This window comes from Orbicella franksi, chromosome 1 (assembly GCF_964199315.1).
Source record: "Orbicella franksi chromosome 1, jaOrbFran1.1, whole genome shotgun sequence".
Classification (NCBI taxonomy): Eukaryota; Metazoa; Cnidaria; class Anthozoa; order Scleractinia; family Merulinidae; genus Orbicella; species Orbicella franksi.
In genome coordinates this window covers 4,594,442-4,611,056 of record NC_138145.1, presented here as the reverse complement: position 1 = coordinate 4,611,056, position 16,615 = coordinate 4,594,442, and the positions used below count along the sequence as shown (strand labels likewise).

The following is a 16,615-nucleotide window of genomic DNA, read 5'->3' as shown; positions in this document are numbered from 1 at the left end:
CAGAAGGACTTTTCTAGCTATAGAAATATAGAGTTGGACTTGCTTAATCAAGACAAAGTGATAGATTTTGTCTCGTGTTATTCCTGGAGGAGCTACGTCTCTGTTAAGAGACGACATCTTCGGCCTTTTGAAATTAAGGCAAAGGTGGCCTAGAATAGCTTGGCAAATAATACATGTGGTAGTGTCTCAAAGTTTACAATAACACTACCAAGAAGCCTTGAAAGATAGTTCTTTTCGATTTGGGTTTTATTTCTTTGGGACCTTTGACAATCAAAAGATGACCACCGGCCGTAATTCGGTTAAATACTATGACGCCATAATGAGATGCATAATAACAAAATTAAACGCGTTGTACACAAATAACTGTTTTGGTCAGTTATATCTTCACTGGCCGTTGAAATGACTAGAAACATATTAAAATGTCTATAACTACACTTGATTTTCATATACTGTGACAGGAGAAACAAATTTCGACTTTTCCTACCCTGTGAATCGCGCCATAATTCTGCATAATTCTGCACACAACAGGTTGAACATTTGAATTGCACACAACAGGTTAAATTTGCCACACAGCCGTTAGTTTACGTTTGCTTCGCATCCAGTGAACATGAATTCGAGCATTTACATCCCTTCTGCGCCTTCTGCACTCGCCAGTTTCGAATATACTGAAAATCGTCAACACAAATTGGAGGAGATGCCACCAGCAGCGGCGAGCTCGAGTGACTGAAATGCGATATGTAGAACTCTGCTGTCACGCAACGCCCTCTTAAAAATTATATACGCACCGCGTTTTATAATCAGCGGATCAGTTATTCGTGAAACGTACAGGGCTCAGTTACTTGGAAGTGCAGGTACACTCCTGGACTAATTGTGTGAGTCGTGCGATGTATGGCTTTTTCCTCTTCTGAGGTGAAATGTCAGAAATATCCAGCCCAAGGTCGATGCACATGTCTCTCAGCCTATCCACTCTGAAAGTTGTGAGTGTACGTTTTTGTACAAGTTCGCAGATGTTAAGATCGAAAGATACAATCGGATGCTGAATAGCCACATCTCTCATCACATTCGCACACACAGCAGATAGATGACTCTCAGCTTCGGCGGAAATTTCGTCCTCGTCGGAACTCTCCATGGCCACTTCTGAGACGTCACTGGCTTTTGCTTCGTTACCGGCGGCTGTAACTTCTAATCGCTTCTTTGCTGAAAGACGGCTAAAGAAGCCACTAATCTGCTGCGACGTGAGGACTTCATCAGGTTGAAATCGGCGTTCCCCCGCTTGGTCTCTTGCTAAGCTCATTGCTTTCGAAACTTCCGGTGGATCGCTTTTCCGTCCACTTTGCTCCCCTTTTTGAAATTGGTCAGTTAAGAATTCGGTCTGTTTCTTTGTAAAACGCACTTTTTTCTTAATTGTCTTCAGGGCCCAACCCATTGGAAGAGGCAGCAAGGCGTCACTCTTTGCTTGGACAGTAACTTGAACGTTTGGAATTTGACTGCATCCCTCCGTCAGCTTGGAAGAATATTCTCTTTTAGCTCTATCGTAGAGAGTTTCCTGTTCGAGCATCATTTGGTGTTTTCCAGTATCTAGGTGTGTCTGGAGGTTTGCAAAGCGACTGTATGCTTTTACACATCCATCCTCTGGACACGGGAAAAGCATGTCGTCTGGCTTATTTTGACCAATACTGCTTCGATCTTGGTTTTCGTTTTCAGTTGACAAATCTGCTTTGACAGAGCTTTTCTTGATATGTCGGTGTCTCACAATCTTGAACGGCGGTGCGCCACTTACATTCTGCGATGGGGGTTCTAGGATTTCCAATTTTTCGGGCTGCTTCATGACTCCTTCGAACTTTGCCCATGGCACTACTTTACCGGAACCCACATTGAATGCTCTCCACACTCGTACGCCAGTTTCATCGTACTCAAAATTGTTGAGTAAGCTTATGCCATCCCATTTGATATTAAAGGTGCTTGACGGCTTGGCAGCAACATAGCTTGTTTTCACTCCTGTGGTTCCTTGGCCAGATTCAATGGCTGTTTTGAGCTGTAAAGCGTTGATGACATCATTGCCTTCGTTTACGTACCTTCCAACGTCTCCTTTGATTGTTGCTGCTTTGCGATCACATACCCCCTTTCCACCTTGAGGGTCCGAGAAGTCGTTTCTTACAACAGCCACTCCTACGGCATCACCGGCCAGCTTAGCTGAGATGATTGAATTTCCGCTATGATAACAGCCAGCGTTATCTTGTTTGTAATAAGCCATTTCCAGGTCTGGAATTTCCTTTTTCAGGGTGGTGAGGCAGTCAAGCATTATCGAAGCCACAGTCACACTGTCTTGGGCGCAGCTTTGAAATACGTGAACAAGTGTTTGCGATTCAAAGTGCTCAGAACCCTCTGACCGTCTTATGGCAACGCTAATGTGCCATGGCAATCCTCGCTTCGCAAACCAGTCTGACTGTGCCTCTCTATTTTTTCGGGGCATATATTTCATTGCCCAGTCCTGGACTAACAACACCGATCGGCTGTCGAGTTTGGCTAAAACTGAATGCTTCGCCTCAGCTTGGTGGACTGAACGTAGCTGATGGGCTTTCCAGCTAATGATATCATCCCTTGCCTGTTTGATAGTATGCAGCATGTCAGCTTGATCTTCTGCTGACGAGAGCGCAATTGAACACTCATCTTCTATGGTACGCATGACTTCCTCTAACTCATAACACTGCACACATGACTCATTGTGGAGGTGGTCGCAGGAGCTCCGAAATTCTGCATTGCTTGGATCACTTAGCGCATAAATTCGATAATGATCGGGAACCTCTGAGGCCTCCACTGCATGTACCTAAAAAAAGAAGTAAAATGACAACCGCGTGATTCAGTGCATATTTGCAAAGCAACGCATGCGCATCGACATTTCAGAAAGATTACTTAACCGATTCTCAGCGTTGTATACATGTGTGTAAGCGTATTACAGTGAATTGCAACCTCTTGTTTCATGAATTAAGCATAAAAAAGACTTGGAGAGAAAGAAAAAGGTAGCCGTATATCATAGTAAGAAGTCTACTACATCACTTCCGCAAAGACAACGCATAATAATAAAATATGCACCCACCTTGTAGTCGCCCTTTAGGTACTGCTTCGACAAACGAAGTTGCTGCTTAATTTCCCTCGCCCATTGTTGAGTCTTGCCACAGTCAACAAGCTTGTCTACGAGTTTCTCTAAATGATCAAATGCTTCCGCTCCTTGTGCTGAAAAGTTATCAAGTCCTTGCAGAGACTTGCGAACAGATGAAGAACACACGGCCAAAACTCTCTGTAGGGTTCTCTTACTCATAGGCTCAAAGTTGGTTTCACAGCAGTATTATTGATACTGCTGGACAATGCGCTCTGGTATCATTGTTCTGATCACATTGGGTGTTTTTATGATCTCACCAGTTGACAATTTCAGAAGTTTTTCCCCAAAAGGAACATCTTGAATTACGCGTGGACTCGTTATGAAAGAAACAAAATGTTCTAATTTTACAGGTTCAATTCTCATTCTCTTTTTCTCCTGGTTTGGAAGAGGAGCAGCTCTTCCATGTAACAGCCTGTGGCGTCGGGCAATGTTGTAGCGATAGCTAGTAACGGTTGGAATAAACTCTCTCATCTCCTTAAGGGATAACTTATCTGCCATCAAAGAGAGTATTTGTCGTCTGGTGCTCCAATGTTGCGCGTTCAAGTAGCTCTCAGCAAATGCACTAAGAAGCTCCGTCTCTTTTTCACTTCTACCTTCGACCACAACCTGACTCTCTCTGCTTATAGCATGACGATCACAAAGCTCCGTCCACAGTTCTTGCGAATTTTCAGGTGCCAGAACATCAAGAATTGCAGATATACATTGCTGAGCTTTCCGTAGGTATCTGCGTTTAGTACGCTCGTGCGCTGTATTCCACGGCAGTGATAACGTGTGACGTACTGGACTGACGTCTCGAAGCTGTAAGAAGCGATTAAGCTGCTCCTGGGACTCGTTGTCTAGACTGAAGCCTTCATCACTCTCTTCGGAATCTTCCTGCGGAAAAAAAAGGCTCTGCCGTCTGGATGTGGAACCTTCTGGCAGAGATTCATCACCAACAGTTACAGGACAAGTAATGGCAGGAATATCAAAGTCACTCGCTTGTTCATCAACCTGACAAAAAAGTGAACACATTGCTTTGGATGGCTTCGAAATGAGATCAACCGTGTGCAAGCGCAGGGTGTCGTGTATAAAAGCGCAAGTCGCATGCGAGCTGGAAAGTAATAGTCGATAATTAATTTAATTGACTGGTAATCTATCCTGATATCTTCATCCAGTTACTACTCAGTATTGTTTTCCATTTGGAACATTTAGAAAAAAAGTTGAGAAGCCATATATTAATTTAAAGCCTTTATTATTTGGCTATATTTTGGGATGTGATTGGCTGTCCGGGCAGGACACGCTTTTCCAATTCTTGTGCCATGCATGTCTTGCCCAGTCGTTGACGGGCGGCAATGGCGCCGTTTTGAGGATGCGCATGCAAGTTATCCTCGACACGCCCTTCTCCCGCGTGGGTTGAACCCCTGAAAAGGGCGGAGAAGGGAGAATTCAGAGAACGCGTTAAGGTTTTTCACTTTCATTAACTATGTTGGATGGAAATTTTTCATAAACACTTTGAAGAAACTCACCAAGCTTAGACCACATAGACCTTTTGTGATGTTTTCCACACCTCCTGTGGCACCCAAGTCCTGCGATTCTAAATGATTTTTTGTTTTTGCCAGGGACTGTCGACATCGTACACAAATTCCTTTAATATTTGGAGAGAAAGGATTACTTTATTCTTTTCTACTTTACACATCCCCCTTGAACAAATAGCTCTGAATGTGGCAAAAGAACAAACCTAGCCCAGGGAAAAAGCCCCACAAACCTCAAATTGATTACGCAATCTGTATTTTACCTTGTCACAAGTCAGTCTTTTACGTTCCTTTCCTTTTTTCCGAGCATTGTTGGAAGGAATTCTAATATCTGTAAAATATTTCAATTCGAGTGTTCCCCTTCTGATTAAGTCTTGAAGAAGGTGAAAATGTTGAGTAAATGCCTGTGTTTGAACAAGGTTCCGACGTAAAAGTATTTGCAAAACTCCTGAAAACTCGTGAGACATAAAAATAATTTTGCTGTTAAACTTGGCGTTACTTTACGCGGCAGTGAAGTGATTTGAATTAAGGATATGAAGTTTGTGATTCCCGCCAAGTACCCTGCGTGAAATGAGAAGCTATACGGATGTTTATCCTTGCATAAAGTGAGAATAAACATTGTAATCGCTTACCTGATCCGACGGGTACGAGGGTACTAGTTCTTCTCCATCCGATTCCAAGGCTTGATCGATGCAACGGGCAAACAGTCATTTCCGAAAAATTGACGGGGTTCACGAAAATCCCGCTTCTTGCTAAGAGAAGCTCTATCTCTGTCTCAACACCTGAGAACTGTAAAAAACGCTTGTGGCTTCTGATAACCTTGCTGCACGATGACAGCGATACTGTCTGAGTGGACGGATGCCTTGCGCGTTCCTCTGCACCACAAACGCCACCAACAATATCAAGGAAAGAACAAGACATTTTTTTTCTGCTGGAGTTTAAGCAACCGTTATCTTTATTACTTTCACCGACGATTATTACGCTTTTGCTTTTTGTTTACTATCGTTAACTGGTTACATTTGTTTCCCGTGGGAAAATTGAATCGTTATTTTCGTTCCATAAAGTTTTCACTGTACGTTTTAAATTTGTGACATTTTGTAAAGTCTGTTTCTTTGCTGTATCTTTTTTGTTCATGACGGCAATATATTTGTTTGGATTTTATTCGTGAGGCAGAGTGTACTGTTAGTTGATCTCGTTACGTGACAGATTATCACATGTCACGCAGTCGACACGCAGACAGGAACCTGTGCAAATCGCTAGCGGTGCCTGCCATGCTGTACAGGATCTTTCGTGTGTGGGACGTCAAAAAAGCCGAAATTAGGATTAAAGTAGACTAAACGAAACTGGCTGGCGACACGCTATAGAAAATGACAACAACAAGTAACTTTTAAAGTTTACCCATCACCGGCTCAGTGGCTTCAGTGAGTGCGCCGGTCGGCCCCCTTTACACCAACTTGCAGAGGACAGTATTTCGAAAGTATCTTCCAAGCAGCATAATAAGGGCCTATAAAAGATTTCTAAGGTAAGGAACTATTGATGTCAAAGCAAACATAACAAGCTAAGTGCGGCTGCGACTCAAACAATGCTTTGCTTGTGTCACTGCAATGTTGATGTTGTTCATTTCAATATGGCGCCATTTGCAATTTTACCGAAGTTTGGTTGGTTGGTATATTGAAACAGTAGAAGATACCAGAAAAATGAAACGATAAATTTGAAGACCTACCTCAGAAGCCCTCGTGATAGTATTGCTGGAAATTTTGAGACACTACCACATGCATTTTTGCCACAATATATTAGGCCGGGTTTGACGTGAACTAAAAATGGCGAAGACGTCCTCTGGTAATTAACCCGTGGTTTCATCAGGAAGGACACGATACAAAAAATATCAGTATATCTTGGTAAAGGAAGGCCAACTGTATATATTTATAACTTGAGAATTCCTGCTGTCGCATTTTAGTTCATCTAAGGACGGCCTGAAAACTACATAATTTCGAGCTCGCACGCACTCATTTTCGATCATGCAATTCATTACGGTTTATTCCCGTCAAAATGAATATTTACACAAACTAACCTCATTTCACTTTAGCTAGTACCTATAGCTACCTGTAGACAAAAAATGGGACGAAACGAATTTTTGACCATGTCCGCGATTTTTTTATTTTTCTTTGATTTTTAGAGACATCCACTCTTAACTGTTTTCTAAATTAGGCGAAAAAGACATATATAAATGTATATATAGCTGAATATTGCTCATAGAGCTGAATATTGTGTATATTAAACAATTCGATAATGAACTCGAGATTTCTATCGCGTGATAGTTTACGAGGACACAGCCCGAGTCAACTATCACGCATAGAAATTGAGAGCGTCATTTTGCTAACAACCGAGGGCACACTGCTACGCTATTCACTACCTATCACAGAATAGATAGTGAGAAGCGTTGCCAATCAGAGAACGGAATTCGTGATAGAACGCCAGTAGTATTAAAGCTGAATAGTTGTCATTGTAGCTTTATGTAGGTCAGTATAGCAGCTTCCATTACAGTATATCTCTAAATGTAACCTTTGTGGTGTTCTCGGGACATTCGATGGATCCTTAAATGACATCACTAACCTATCGGCTCTATTGCATGCGAGATACCCCGCAAGACAGATACCTCTTCTTTTTTGCTTATCGAGAAATAATAATAGCCCCGCGATATCCTGTCGTGCGTGCACGAACTGCGTCAGCATTATGGCGACGACTTCTGACTGTACTTGTGTTCTGACTTTTTCACGGTTAATTTCTTACTTTGGACTCACATCAAGCTTCTTTAAGAGCAAATATTGCGCATCGCATAGATACTCTCGTCTCGTTCGCGCTTTCCCTTGTGGTAATTATTCTCCTGTCTTTCTATTTCTTTTTTGTTTTTACTATTTTAGATGTATTTGTGTATATGCATTCTAAATGAAGCTTATTAAACAAGGGTGAATTAACGTGCAGCAGTAGTTGATGGAACGTTGTGAACAGCTAGAAATAAGAGATTGCCAGTTATTCATCGGACGAACTTTTGAATTTTGATGCATACGTGACCATCCCATGTCAGTGCAGCGGTAAATTGCAATTTGTAACCAATCACAAGACAGCCGATATTGTTGGCAGTCTTGTAAACGTCTAGTCTCCTCCGCAGCCGTTTTTTGGGATGTCACGCAACACTCCCCCAAAGAAACGGCTGATCACATTCGAACAACATTCCTTTCACGAAATTAGCCAATCACCGCTTCCGTTCCATTTTCAAGAACGTTTTCGCGTCAAATTCGCCCTTTGAAACTCGTCCAATCGGAGAATGTTTTTTAATCTTTGTATCCCGTCGTGGGAGATGTCATAAATGAACATACAGATTTCCGGCTTTTGTTTAGGGACGCCGAAAAATACCGGAGACACTCAAAGTTCAAGCTAATTATTAGAAGCTTTCAACTCAAAAAATTATTGTCGAGAAGGACGATATCTATTTTAACTTAATAAAGGAACCAGGAAATCAAGTAGCTTCGCTCGATTCGTTGACAGAGAGTTATGAATGCCGCTCTTTCCTCCTGATTACAATTGTAGGAAGCGTTTAGCCCTTGACTGACGCTTACAATTTGACATTTCGAGAAAATATACATTCTCTCTTTAGCTGAACATACTGATAAGCACATGAAACACTTGTACTTAGGGCTTTCATTTACATTTTTTTTCGTCCGTCATGATCGTAGCCTGCGAAAACTGCGTATTTTTGGTGACGTGCGGCGTGAAACAAAAGCCAGAAATCCCTCGCATGTTCGCACCGCAAACCTTTTCGCGCGAAAGCTTACGTCATTAATACTTTGCTATTATGTGATTGGTCTGTTCAATACAGCGTAAACAAACCACAAACACAAAAGGAAAAGAATGTGGTTAGGATGTGAGCAGCTGTTTCTTTGGGGGGAACGTTGCGTGACATCCCCAAAAACGGCTGCGGAGGAGACTAGTAAACGTCAAGCATGACTGGAGTTTTAAAACTTGTCAAAAGCCTGTATGTTTAATTTATTCGCGCCTGATAGTGAACGGCGGCTAATTAAATTCTCTCTCGTCTTTCAGAGAGCAAAAAGAGGAGGGAATCTCTGTCTCGCAGGGTACATGCGAGAAGGCCCTGCTTTAGATCACGTGGCCTGTACAAACCGCGACGGATGCTTGTTGGCCATAATACTCGATAGTACTCTAAGTTACCTGCAGGACACAGAAGACATGAGCCATAAAGGCCATCGATATCGTTATACAATCCAGCTACGCAAAGACTGCAGTTAAAGCATTTGTCGTAAGGTCCAGGTCTACATCGACGACACACGAAGCCTGAACGTCTAAGACCGCTTGTATAAAAGACGTGATCACCAAATGATAGCACGTAAAACGATTTTGAAGGAGCACATTCACTAAGTGGATAAAAAATGCGACAATTAACACGATTCTAACGGTAACAAATTACCCTCCCGTTGCCGCTTAAATGCAGCTTGTACTCCATGTATTACACATTTAGCGTTTCTTTCACGATCAAAATGCTGTCTTCCGACCATTTGGCCTTTGTACGTCAAAGTGAGTTGTATCACCCATTTGTTGTAAAATGAACACGTGATCTGTTTCATGTTCCACAAAAATGTAAACAATCAGTTGTTAATTGCTGTACCATATTATCGGCCGAAACGAAACAACTTTGCATCCTTGCTGAAATTTGAATGAAATATTTATAATTTTTGAACAAACTTCTATTTAATCATTTTGTATGTGTAATAGAGTATCTTTTGTTACTTCAGTAGACAATTAATTCCTAGATAACGAAAACATCTCACCAAGACCACATTCGATATATCAATTTTCTAACATGGTTCCGAAGCTTTCGGGACAATTTAATGTTGCGAACTTTTGAAGCTGCTTTTGTCCCTCCACGCCCAAAAGAGACTTGGATACAGAGAAAACACCACCAAATATAGAAGTTTGTCCTGAAAGCCGAGCCATGTTAGAATAATGATATATGGAACGTGTCCTACTGCTGCTGTATTTGGCCTGCAACAATCTAGCTAGCAACGCACTTCTGGCATCTACTTACAGAGTCATTGACGAGTATTTCCCTCGAGGTAGCTGGCGAAGCTTGTTGCATGTTATAGACCTAAAAATCATTTTATTGTTATAAATACGCGTCCAATTTTTATGCTACAACTGGAGACAATTGCTCAATTCATTGGTTGTGATTGTTATGAATTCTAGACCCTTGCTTACATAGTTATTTATCTACTGAATTTCATGTCATTCAAAATTCATTTGAACTTCATTTTAGTGTTTAAGGACTTACCAGAGAAAGTTAAAATATTGCTATTTTATCAGTATTCAGTTAAAAAAAAAACATTCCTGTCAAATAACACGGGTTACCTGTGGAGTCAGTTTCTTGTACAATGGCATGTCATGCCAAATTGTTCCAAGAAAATTTTCAGTTAAAAAGCTGATTTTTTTTTTAATCAAAGGTTGAAACGGTGAGGGGCCAGGTTCATACATTACTCGCCGAGATTTTGGCATGTCTCTCCATGTCATTTGACATTTCCATAGCCACTGCATCATGTGAATTTCGCGTTTTTTTTAAACAGTTCTTCGTTCTTTTCAGTTTTCTTGAGCAATATTGCACACCAAGAGATTAATCTCTTGTGCAGACCTAGCGACTTTTATCATTGTATTACCATTTTTGGATAATTTCCCATCAATGTACTATATTCTCCGACTTCCGGAGAAAATAGTAAAATCCAAAATGGCGGAGTGTAAAACGCAAAATAATTTAGATGTGTCCCATTTCAACGAAAAACTAGGAAAGGGTTCCATCCAGCCCCGTTGTACCACGGTGGGCATTTGAGTTTGCGTGTAGGTCCGAGTGTTAACTAGTGTAGTAGTTATTTTACTTACACGTTCGCATCGGGCAACATCTCATCAAATATTCTATCTTGTAAATATTCCAACGGATTATCAAATAATGTTCTGAAAAGGAATCGGTAATAATGTTGCTAGAAATGTAAACCAGCTTTCGTTAATTAATCGATGCTATATGTTATTTAAGCATTAGAGCACTTTTTCCATTTGTACGTAGCCTCATCTAAACTCAAAGAGGGTTGGGAGAATTTGAGACTGTTATGCAAACGCGACGTAGTCAAGGGTTTGCGTAACTTTCGAGAATTCTCCCAACCCTCCGAGTGTCTAGATGAGGCCATGTGAAATAATTCTCAAAACTACGCGCGAACCTAAAACTTAACAACAGTGTTTACATACTCCGATCTAAACACGGCTATCGACCAATGAGAGCGCGCGTAGCAGCTCAGTTATTTTATAAAGTTCAATGTAGTTTTACTTGGAGAGAGTAATACACGAAAATACCTGATTTTACTACATAAAATTGGATTATTTCCTTTAATTTCTTTCCAATATATTATCATATCCAGATGCTTTCTGGAGTTGCAATGTCCAACAGTTTAAAATATGGTCCATATTCTGTCAAAATCCTTCAGTTCCACATTTTGCCCCGGCAGTTCATACAGGTTTGTGGCATTAGCAGAAATGCAACGAAAAATAGCGGAGATGTTTTTCCAGTAAAAATCCTGGCCATTCGGTTGAGTCTAAACGCGTTAAATTCAAACGTTTTTATTTAAATTACAAAATTACTTACAACAAATTAAGATTGCTGAGTCTTGTAAAACCTTTTTCGTCTATATGTTTGATTGCATTGCTATGGAGGAACCTACGAACAAGTGAAGTTGCTCATCAATTACTGAAAGTAACAAAAGACAGATATGGCAAATATGTAATGAATCGAATAGCGTAGTTACATTGACTTACACTGTAAGCTAGTTAAAGTAAACATCACAATTTAACGACATAAGAGTTGTCGTTCTTGCCCAGCTTATTAGTGCGGTTCTGATATATAAGTTATGCCCTCGGAAAATGGTATAAAAAATAGACTACAAATATTTATTTCGTATGTTTATCATCTCTGATGAAATTTTGTTTTATTTATTTTACTTACAAAGATTGCAAAGAGGTTTCGGCAAAAGCACCATTCGGGATATATGTCAAGTTGTTTTTAATCAGCGCCCTGTGAAAAAACAAAATAATGACTTAATATTTTAAATACATAGATGGGCAAATAAGGAAGAGGTATTAATAGATATTAAGTTTCACTTGATCTATTTTACAATTAGATTATGAGCTCGAAATTTCTATGAGGTGATAGTTGATGAGGCGGAAGTCCGAATCAACTATCGCCTCATGGAAATCGAGAGCGAATAATCTAATTGCTTTAGCAGAATTCTAACTAAAATTTGCTTCAAATAACGATTCCTATTAATTTTGGTCTTAGTATTAAACTTCACGCTTTTGAGAATTCGCGCTGACTGAATTGTGAATTTGACAGTTGTAGTTATGTCCGCGAGCTTATCAGTTTCTTTCAAAAATTTTGAGCGTTTTTAATGTATTCTCAGGAATTTGATTATTCATTTGTTTCTAAATGTTCTCTCAAAACTTCGGAGAAACGAGGAAACGTTGACATTTTGTCGACCACGCCAAGCCACTGCACACTAATCGCCGTTATAGTTCATCACTAAATTTTCTCCGATTCTTATTGGTTTAAATTGATCACGTGACGCGATAGTGTTCGTCCGCGGAAAGACACTATCAGCCCACAGTGCCCGTCCGAGGAAAATTCCGGAAAGATAATTCAATACGATTTTTTGAACTGGCGCGCGGAAGAAAATTTAGTGGTGAACAATAAAGACAATAGAGGGTTTATGTCCCGGAACTATCGGTCTGATAGTTGCCCCTTGGAAATTTGATGTTCTTAAAACTAGCATATTTGCCCTCTCGAAGCTTCGCTTCTCGGGCAAATATTTGTTCTATGAACATCAAATTTCCGCGGGGCAACTATTAGCCGATAGATCCTCGACAGAAACACTCTATTGTTTAATTATAGTTCACCACTAAATTTTCTCCAATTCTTTTTGGTTTAAATTGATCACGTGACGCGATAGTGTTCATCCGCGGAGAGACACTATCAGCCCATAGTGCCCGTCCGCGGAAAATACCCGGATGGATAGTATTCGTCCGTGAAAATATTTCTGTAAACAAACGGACTTATAGAAAATAACCAATTTAAATTGTATTACAAGGGTTTTTGTTTTTTTGTTTTTCAAATTTTACATTTGGTTTTCACGGTTTCCATCTAAAAAAAAAGTTGAAAATTATTCAATATGATTTTTGAACTGACTCACGGAAGAAAATTTAGTGGTGAACAATAAAGACAATAGATTGTTTATGTCTCGGAACTATCGGTCTGATAGGTACACCTTGGAAAATTTGATGTTCCTAAGGTGGCCGAACACAGTTTTCACGCGAGCTTTTGCTGATGCAATTCAGCGCGCGCACAAGGATTGCAAAAAACAAACATGCCGTCAATAGGGCGATCATTTTATTTATTCAACACCCGCAGTATCTGTGCTATTTTTCTCTATAATTGAACGCAGTGTATTGATGACCTAAGTCTTTTATCACAAAGATATGTTAGACAAGGTAACGATGCAAAGAACCCAGCAATTCTTAGCTTTTTCTTTGTTACCGAAAGAACCCAGTTAAGGACGGTGCCTACTTTTGTTAGTGCGCACACGTTCTGCGCATCACGCAAGGCATGGTTTAAGTGCCACGCGCGCGCTGGCTTGACATTGACGCAATCAACTACGCCACCAAGTACAAGACTAAAATGAAAGCAAAATTTTCCTACTGTGACCAAATCAAGTTTAATGAATCGGTACTTAAACCAGGAACACCAGAATAGCAGCATATCGCTTACCACTGACTGTTAACGTCTTCCAGCTGAAAAACTAGCTGTTATCTGTCGAAAATTATACTGATATCCAACTGTGAACATGTACCCGCAGATGGCGTAGTGCGCGCGCAAAACAAGTGCGAGATACCCAAATGTTTTACTTACTGGGGAAGTGACAGGAAAAAGTGTAACGGACACCGTAAAAAGTGTCAAAAAAGATGAATAACGTTATAAAACGCGTGGTTACCCCTACATTTTATATTATGAAATGGAAGTGGTAAGCCTATTCAACACGTAATTAGTTTCTGGTTGTGAGCAAAAGGTATTTAGACTGTATTGTTGCTGAACCAGAGGAAGGCTGTCGGAGACGCTAAAAGCGCTGTTGCAACGATTTTGTTATTAAAAACATACCAAAAAAGGTTTTTATGTTACCATTTACCACGTAGTTTTAAGATCTTTATAAAGGTGTTTGCTTTTCTGTATGTAGAGGCGGATTCTAAGGAAATCTTTGAAGAAATATCCTTTCCTTCTTTTTCAGAAAAATTCTGATGTCAGCATTTTTGTTGAGATTCAAGGCTAATTATCTCGAAAAAATGCCTGGCTACCCCCATTTTTCTTTGTGGATCCCAATAACCCTTGCAAAGATCTACTTTTTCCGCATGGTCCTAACCTGGCGCAAAAACCTCTGTATTTTGTAAAATTTTAGTTATTAATTATTGTTGTGATGCGCTTTTGAATATTTTATAGAAAAGGCGCAATACAAATAATAAATGTTATCAGGAGCCATAATCGGGGACGGAGACAGTAAGCCTTGGGATCCGCGCGCACCCATGATATGGGACAATTTTCCTATTTTTAGAACAAATTGCGCCATCCTGACGTCATATATCCGCGCGGATCCACGCACATGTCGGGGGCTCTCGCGGGGATGTTGTCACGTTGCGTGATCAAATGGTGAGAGTTGAGAGACCTTGAGAGATTATCTTGCGTATTCTTCACAGCGATGGCAGGGAATACGAACCAGGGCGCTTATATGTAGTTTTATGCTCTGAGCTAACGGAAAAGGTGGGCTTTTCAGGGTCGAAAACACTTCAATCTCGCGCTGGGAATGAATAATAAGATCTACTCACGCTAATTGTAAGCTTACGCGTATGTTTTTGCGTTTGTTCTGATTTAAGAATATAGCAAGAAAACTCTCTACTCTGGTATCGAGTTAATTTGTGAGTTTCTCAGACAATGGTTAATCATAACCAAAACCTGTTTTGATGGTTTTTTATTGTTTCTGCTCGTTTGGTGAGTTTGCAAAAGTTTTTGAAAGGAAAGTCTGACGCGTACAATTAGCTCATTTGCATAGTGCAGCTCGTGCACTTTCAAGTCCGAGTCGGTGTTTTCAATTGTCAACAAATCTTGACAAAGATTTCTTTCTTTATCTTTTGTGCTGAGATGCTGCAACAAATTTCACGAACGCAAAAAAGGCTAGTAACATCATGTGGGGGAGTTCTTCAACATAAGCATGGTGAAGTTTCACACTGCGAAAATGAAAATAGACAAGGAGTTTTGATAACTCGATCAACAAAATCGAAAGCGTTATTCGAAGTTGATTAAAGAAAGCGTCATCGTAACTTTGCTGATTATTTCTGCTTTATTCACATATTTTCAGCTCAGCTTTTAATATGTTCTCAAACATTTATCAATCTTAAACATATTTAAAAACTATAGAGTTATTGTTTGAGTTCGATGTACGCTTTCGCACGAAAGTGCGGCGGAAGTACAATTTGCCATGTTTACTTGGACTGTAAAAAAACACGCATCGGCGGGCGCTCTCATTCATCGACAACAGAGAATTTACTGGATTTTTACACGAATAAAACTGAGCAGTATCTACGGACGTAAAGTTATTGGGCCTTGATGAAACATCAAGCGTTGCTTACAATTCAGGCGAAACTCAAACTGACCAAACTAGCAATTATTTTGTTTTACTTTTCAATCGCGATAGACTGGCAAATTCCTCGCAAGCGTGTGGCAAGAGGAGCTGGGAAACTATGAAGTCCTGAAGCTCTGCTATATCTAAATATATCCAGTTAGTTTTTTGCTGTGTAATGGAAAAGCTGTTAATCTTCAACGTATGTGAAATTTAAAGTGGAGTAATGTACAGCTCATGTAAAAGAAGCATCCGTCGGAACACAGCCTGGTCAGCGATATATATAAGCTTAAAGCGGAACATACTTAAATTCGACGCTGTCTTACTTCACTCAGACTGGAGCAGCTTACGACGAAAATACTTAAGCAAAATTCCAACAGACGTAAACGCGTTGAATTGTGGGCCAAAAACATGAAAAACTTCGGGAATTTTGTACGCCATTTCCCCCGCGCGACATCCGCAAGAATCCTCGCAGCATGTACGCGCGTGTGCCGCAGGTGATGGCGCAATTTGTCCTAAAAATAGAATTATTGTCCCATATCATGGGGACAACCCCAATCCTAGAAATGGCGCGCGCTTACGGTCTCCGTCCCCGATTATGGCTCCTGATGTTATTGTTATTGTTATTGTTATTATTTAGTACACACCGGCCTTAAATGCAGCGCATGCGTAGTAAGTCAAAAAATTGCGATTCAACGAAAATTTGCACTCTCGGAAATATGCCAATTTCTCGAGAACCACTCATTAGAATTTCACGAAATGTGGCACGAAAACACTTTAGGAAACAAGTAACTGGAGTATTGAAAATAATTGAACTTTAATAAAGGAAATTCTAGATTTTTCAGTGAACCTTCAACAAGGGATAATTAAAGATCTCTCTGTTAAATTATTAGCAAAATTGTGTTAACCTGTGAGAATCGTTACAAGCTTGTTGCATGCAAATTATAAAGAAAATCTAATGATTAGATTTTCTACAAATAAACAAAAACAATTTTAAAGGCCTGTTTAGTTTTATTCATGTTGCCATGGCAACGGCACATACGTCAGCTTAACCATCAAAAAACCAAAGATTGTGTCGTTAACTTGCTTACTGTCATTTTTGGCGACTGTGAGATCAAGGGTTTTAGAGAAAAAGGTGAATGAAACACAGGTATCAAAAACTGTGTTCAGCCACCTTA

The 16,615-nt window shown here is 40.2% G+C and overlaps 1 pseudogene across 1 annotated transcript in view; it reads right to left on the bottom strand.

The window, feature by feature from the left end:
• LOC145478139 (uncharacterized) overlaps positions 1-16,615 on the bottom strand; it is a 51,102-nt pseudogene that overhangs the window by 6,942 nt on the left and 27,545 nt on the right. The window contains exons 15-23 of the transcript XR_014048255.1: positions 11,726-11,794; positions 11,369-11,440; positions 10,615-10,686; positions 9,773-9,832; positions 8,750-9,101; positions 3,418-4,150; positions 3,098-3,234; positions 840-2,827; positions 586-665 (exon numbers count right to left, since the gene is read on the bottom strand). The product of XR_014048255.1 is annotated as an uncharacterized LOC145478139 (transcript). The remainder of the gene's footprint in view (positions 1-585; positions 666-839; positions 2,828-3,097; positions 3,235-3,417; positions 4,151-8,749; positions 9,102-9,772; positions 9,833-10,614; positions 10,687-11,368; positions 11,441-11,725; positions 11,795-16,615) is intronic.